Genomic DNA, 6,000 nt, shown 5'->3' with positions numbered 1-6,000 from the left:
AAACACAACTTGCACTTCATTTTATGTCTTTATGTAGAAATCAGTGCTAAACTGAGGTTCTCCTGGGGAAACAGCACAAGTTTTATCAAAGAGTGACCAGACAGAAGATTAAACTTGTGATCTGTTCATTTGGAAATTGTTCTCTTCATTTTAAATAAAGTTTGATGTGACAACATCCTGTGTTGATATTTACTGACTCCTCATCTCTTCCCAGCAGACACCTGGATACTTTTAGATTCTCCCTTTACAAACGAGAATCATCTACTGCAAGAATTCACAAATCTTCAATGTTTATTGTGCTCCAACATTTAGTGGCATTAACATTACAGAACTGTTTACCTGTAAATCATCATATTAGAAAAGTGGAACAAGTAGTTGAGGAATTTTTACCACAAAAAAAAAAAAAGCTGTTCGTGTCCCACAGGTTCCTGAGCCACCTGCAACGAGAAGAGATTTTCACAACATGAAATTGACCTGCAAACATCAGACTAAATGTGACAAAGTTTGTGATTTCTCACATCAAAGCTGCTGGTTCACCACCTGATCTCAGCCACAATAAACCACCACTGATATTAATACTTACCTGAGCTTTGAGAGTCTGAAGTTTCATTAGAGCAAAACTCCACTTTGTTGGTCAGGAAACAAACTTTGTCCCTTAACTGCAACATGCTCCCACCGTGATGCGTTCATGGCACCAAGTGATGATTTTTCCTCAAAGGGTGGAGCGGACACACCTGAGCTCCAGGTGACACCACAGGGAGCAACGTCTCTGCTCCTGAAGAAGATCAGTTAGAAACAAGCCACATGTTAGTCACTGATTATTGACCCTGTAGTCCAGTCATTAGCAGCAAACTCACTGCAGACACACTTCAACATTTTTCACAACTTTAACATTAAATCCAACAGGACTTTAAACTGTCGTCACAGTAGGTCTGAGCTTTAACTCTCCTCCTGCTGCTGCTGCAGAGTCTGTATGCTCACCTGTTTCATCCTCTTTCTCCCTCTGAAGCTGCAGCAGCTGATTAACAGGAAACAGCTGCGAGGATCAACGAGGCCTGATGAGGAACCTTTGGGGCTCTAGGACAAACACAGAGAACATTAGAACCATCAGCCACAATGAAACCACCAATATACCCAAAAATCACAGAGTAAAACTGTTGTGCCCTTATTAGCATATATAATTTAGCATCTATCCATCAAGCTGCAGTAGCATGTTAGCTAGCATTAGCTAATTAGCTAACAAGTGACCAGTGATTTGTGTGTGTGGCCACGCAGCCTCAGACTGACCTCATTAACCAAAGCCAACTCCGCGTCTCCATGATGTTTCCTCCAGTCGTTCCACTTTATGAAGCAGAAAAATGAGCCCAAGTAAAGCGTCTGATTCTTTGTAGCTGCAGGAGAAAAGCCGACTGGCGTCGGGGAGCTCCGAACCTTCTGTCTTTATGGTGATTGGCCCACCATGATTGGCCCACCATGCGGCCAATCACATGCGAGAACAGAGTAGGATCATACCATTATGTGAAAGTAGGAAGGGAGACACTCTGAGGACAGCTAGTCTAGTGGTACAGTCCAGGTAAGAGCCACAGAGAGCCGGGTTTAAATGCAAGCGGGTCTGGAAAGAGTGAACACTTGACTTTTAGTTCAAGAAATGAGAAAAGAGCAAAAGAAGCAGCATCTGGCCTTTATTGATTTATTTGATTTGTTCAATCCCGAGCTCGTATGGATCACTGTGTGAATGTCATGTAAAAGCGCTTTGAGTAGTTGAGTAGGCCATAGGTGGATCCAGAGGTGTGCCTTCAGGTTCAGCTCCCTTTTCATGCAGTTAAGCCAATGCAAAATCACTCAGAATATAAAAGACATAGGAAACAACATTTAGACAAATCCTCTTTTTATTTAAGATAGAAAACAGTGAAGGTGCTGCTACGCTGCCCGCTGCTGACCTGCTGGCAGGTTTTCCCATCTCTGCAGCGGACATCTGAAGCTCTGCTGTGGCCACTGGGTTCTGAGTTGTTCCCCTGACTGAGGCCCTTCCTGCCGGTTACTGAGCCTTGATGGTTCCAAACATCTTCCAAATTATAACGATGGAGTCCACTGTGGCCCTGGGAACATCCAAAGCAACAGAAAGTGGTTTAAACTCCAGCCTAGATCAATGCCTCCACACTGATTGCAGACCTATTAACAGAAGTGCTCCTCCTGAGAGGGAATGACACCCTCTGTACATGGGCTGTGTAAACTAGACTAGAAATAAGCCCTTTCTCTTTTCTTTGTCTTTATGACTTTTTTTTAAAAGCTAAAACTACAACACAATTCAAGCGTGCCGAACATTAAGGGGTCTGAACACTCTCCACTGTATTTATCAGCAGGAGCAGAGCAGCAATCATAAGCTCACTACAGTGTTTTAGTGTTAGGAATGAGAAAAATAAGAAAAAGGCCAATGTTCATTTTATTCAATTTCTCCCCACACTGTAGCCCACTGTCACACACTGCGCCCCCCCGTGGTGATTCATCAGTGCTGTTCTACCACAGCTGATGCTTGTACTTAGCCAGAGGAGGCTGTAGGTGGAGGCAAAGCCAAGGAGGAGATACAGACTCCACAGGGCTCCACAACAAAGAACGTCATTTGATTTAGTTTGTGTTTAAAGTGTTTCAAACTCAGTATCACAATCAACCAGAATATGACACCCTCATGTAATCTGATCACATTTACATTTGGTTATTGTGCTCTTAATAATTAATGGCATATGGCTATAAACATGTTTAATCACAACCATCCCGTCCCCATGTTTCCTTCCCTCGTAATGTTTTTCAGTGTCCCAGTGTGGAATTACAGGCTGCTGGCTGACTGGCTTCATTTGTGATAACAGATATTCACAAAAATCAATAAACTCATCAATGATTCAGTCATGGACCATTAGGAGGATGGAGGGCACTCACTCACACACACACACACACACACACACACACACCCTAATGTATTTTATTGACGTACAGGAGTGATGTCATGAGTGAAGCCTCGCAGTGGGACTCTATACGTGTGTGTGGGAGAGGGCGAGAGAGACTAACAATACATTGGGCACATGTCAGCACTTTAACTGATGCCAAGCCCACAAAGGCTGTTTACCAGCAGAGCAGACCGCAGGATTTGTGGATTAAGACCTTGATCAATAACTGAATTGCTTCTAAATAAAGAGCACAGACAGACGGTGAGGATCACCGCTTAAGATGCTCTGTCGTCATCTGGAACGACATCAGTGAGCTGGGTACTTGGCAGACGTTTTGGCTCATGGATTTCGTATTGGATAAACGGACTACTTGTCTGAAAGTATTAACAGGGACACTTATGCTCAAAGGTCCAAACTGGAACTTTTTCACATGAGCGGACATAATATGGTGTAACAGTACTTTTATCTACAATGTCAGGGAAACAGAAGAGAGGAAAAGAATGATTAGAGAAGAAACAACAAAAAAATGAAAGAAAAAGGAAGCAAAGACAAAGAGAAAATAGAAGGACATGCGGAAACGAAAGGATGAAATGAGAGGAAAGGCAGCGAGGTAAAGGGAAGGTGTTGTGGCGTCAGTAAGGGCAGAGGTAAAAGGCCTCTGCAGCAAGAGGAAACGTACATAGAGCAAGGGGAACAGGAGATGGAAGGAGAAAAGAGTGGAGAGATAGAACTACAAAGACAACAGGACAGAATGGAGCAACAGAAAGAAGGATAAAAAGAGGTAGAGAGGCAGGAAGTGCGCAGGATTCCTGTGTGTGATGACAACTGTCAAAACTAAAAGTAGTCTTCAGGACTTGATGAGTCAGGCTGTGAAATGTAACCCTGTATGAAGTGTGTGTGTGTGTGTGTGTGTGTGTGTGTGTGTGTGTATCTATGGTTTGCTTATGCCATAAATTCAACACTTGCTTTAATGCTTCAGGGCTCAGCAATATCAAAACGTCTGATGTCATTCTGCCAGAAGAGTGTGCAGAAAGAGAGGCTGGAGGTAGAAGGAGAGAGACAGACAGACAGACAGACAGACAGAGAGAGACAGACAGACAGAGAGAGACAGCGATAGCATAATAGCAATGTGTCACAATTAAGAATCCGTTAATGGGCCTGAATGAAAGCACTTCAAGTGTCGTCATCTCAGGGCTTTTAGCAGACATCAGGGCCCATTTTAGGATCCAGTTTGACATTTATTCTATTAGAATGGCTGGAAAAGTGCAACTGAAATTACGTTTTAATGCATTGTGGTATTTTTGAAAGCTATTTCGCTAAAAACTGACAAATTTGCGTTATGCCTTTGTGGTTGTTTTCATCCTCGCTGCATGAAATCATCTGTATCCTTTTTCGGAAAATGAAAGCAGCAGCAGGGCACCACCCTGAAAAGCACAACACAAATTGTGAAACTGTTACACTGGCCCGTTTATTAATCATTCATTGATTCATCCTCTGTCTACTTGGGGTCACGAGGGACTGGGGACGGGTTAGAGGATGCGCCGGATGTGTCACCGGTTTGTGAGGTACACAGACAGAAAGACAAACACTCATATTCATCCCGATGGGAAATTAAGGTCTGAAATCCACGAGACTGTGGGAGAAAACCCAGGAGACCAACATGCAATCTCAATGTAATCTCCACATATACTGTAAAGACACACAGGACACCAAACACACATCCTTCACAGCGGATACTATGAGTGCTTCGGTACATTCATGGGAGGAGAAAACACTGCAGCACGTCCACCCACACAGACACAGAGGGTCGCATGGGCTCCAGAAATATCACGTTACACAGAGAGCAGTTTTTATGTTATGTCTCTTTCTGTTGTGTTTGGCCAGGATCAGAGCACAGTGCCTTTCCCCTGTTGTCTGTTTAGACAAACGTCGATTCAGAGAAATCATTTTTTTATGCTATTCAAATAGTCTCAGCCATTTTCCACATGGTGCATAAGTCAAGGGGGAGTGTGTGTGTGTAGTTTTGTAAATGTGTGTTGTGTGTGAGAATTTGACTCAGTAGTGTTTCTGTTTCTCTGCATTACGGTGTAAAATAATTGCATTAAACTATTCAACTATTGTCAACTATTAGGATGTTCGATTAAATAAAAGTTATTAAACAAGAAACAGCCAATATTTCCTGGTCCCAGGCCTTCAGTGGGAGGATATGCTACGTTTGTGCTGTTTCATATCATTTGAAATTCAATATTTTATGATGCAGTTGGTTGGACAAAAGAAACCGATGACCCCATCCGGGACTCTGGGATCTCTCAATAGCCATTTTCCACAATTCAGTGGGTTGAATCGTGGAAAAATGGGTTATATTTGAAGGGCTGAATCATTCATGGATTCATTGGGAAAAGTGAGTAATGATTAAACACAATTACTAATATATAAATGCACTACTAGTCAAAGATCTTTAGTAAAGCCTTATTTATAAATATTGATCCAGTGATCCCTCCCTGTACCGGACCACTGTTCCTCCAGCAGTGTCTCATGGTGGATCATTAGCTAACTGGAGCCTCCGCAGAAAGGGGCGGGTGCACCCGGCCCTCGTGACGTCACCGCATCAGTCCCTGTACCCCGGGTCCATTCATCCCCACCTCACCACACAGCCGCGCGCCTCGCCCTCTCCACACCTAACGCACCATAACCGGAGATACTTTGCTCTACAGAGCGGCTCAGTCCGGACAGACGGACAGACGGACAGACAGACAGGCGGACAGACAGACAGGGACACACTACGGGAGCAACTGCCAACAGAGGTGAGAACTTATTTCTGAAAGTATCTGGATGCGTTTCAAAGACAGCGCGCGCTGGGCGACCTTACAGCAAAACTCCATGTAGAAAATTCGCCAGTGGAAAATGTCCTTTCTTACAGATATATTAGTAAATGCTGCCAGAGATTAAAGTAAGTGTCTGTGTAAGTCTGTAGTTGGTCTTCCTATCGGCGCACATGTTGTACATCCAGCGGCGTTTTTCCTACTTTGACAACCAGTTACTCCTCCTGTTGTTTCTC

The 6,000-nt window shown here is 43.6% G+C and overlaps 1 long non-coding RNA gene across 1 annotated transcript; it reads right to left on the bottom strand.

Annotated features, from left to right (window-relative positions):
• Positions 1–395: 395 nt before the first annotated feature.
• On the bottom strand, positions 396–1,079 carry LOC139223895 (uncharacterized). Its single transcript, XR_011586049.1, has 3 exons — positions 982–1,079; positions 584–775; positions 396–437 (listed from the first exon to the last, which is right to left on the bottom strand). It is a non-coding gene; the product is annotated as an uncharacterized lncRNA (long non-coding RNA).
• Between the last annotated feature and the right edge of the window lie 4,921 nt (positions 1,080–6,000).

This window comes from Pempheris klunzingeri, chromosome 24 (genome assembly GCF_042242105.1).
Source record: "Pempheris klunzingeri isolate RE-2024b chromosome 24, fPemKlu1.hap1, whole genome shotgun sequence".
Taxonomy (NCBI): Eukaryota; Metazoa; Chordata; class Actinopteri; order Acropomatiformes; family Pempheridae; genus Pempheris; species Pempheris klunzingeri.
This window is presented reverse-complemented; position numbering and strand designations above follow the sequence as displayed.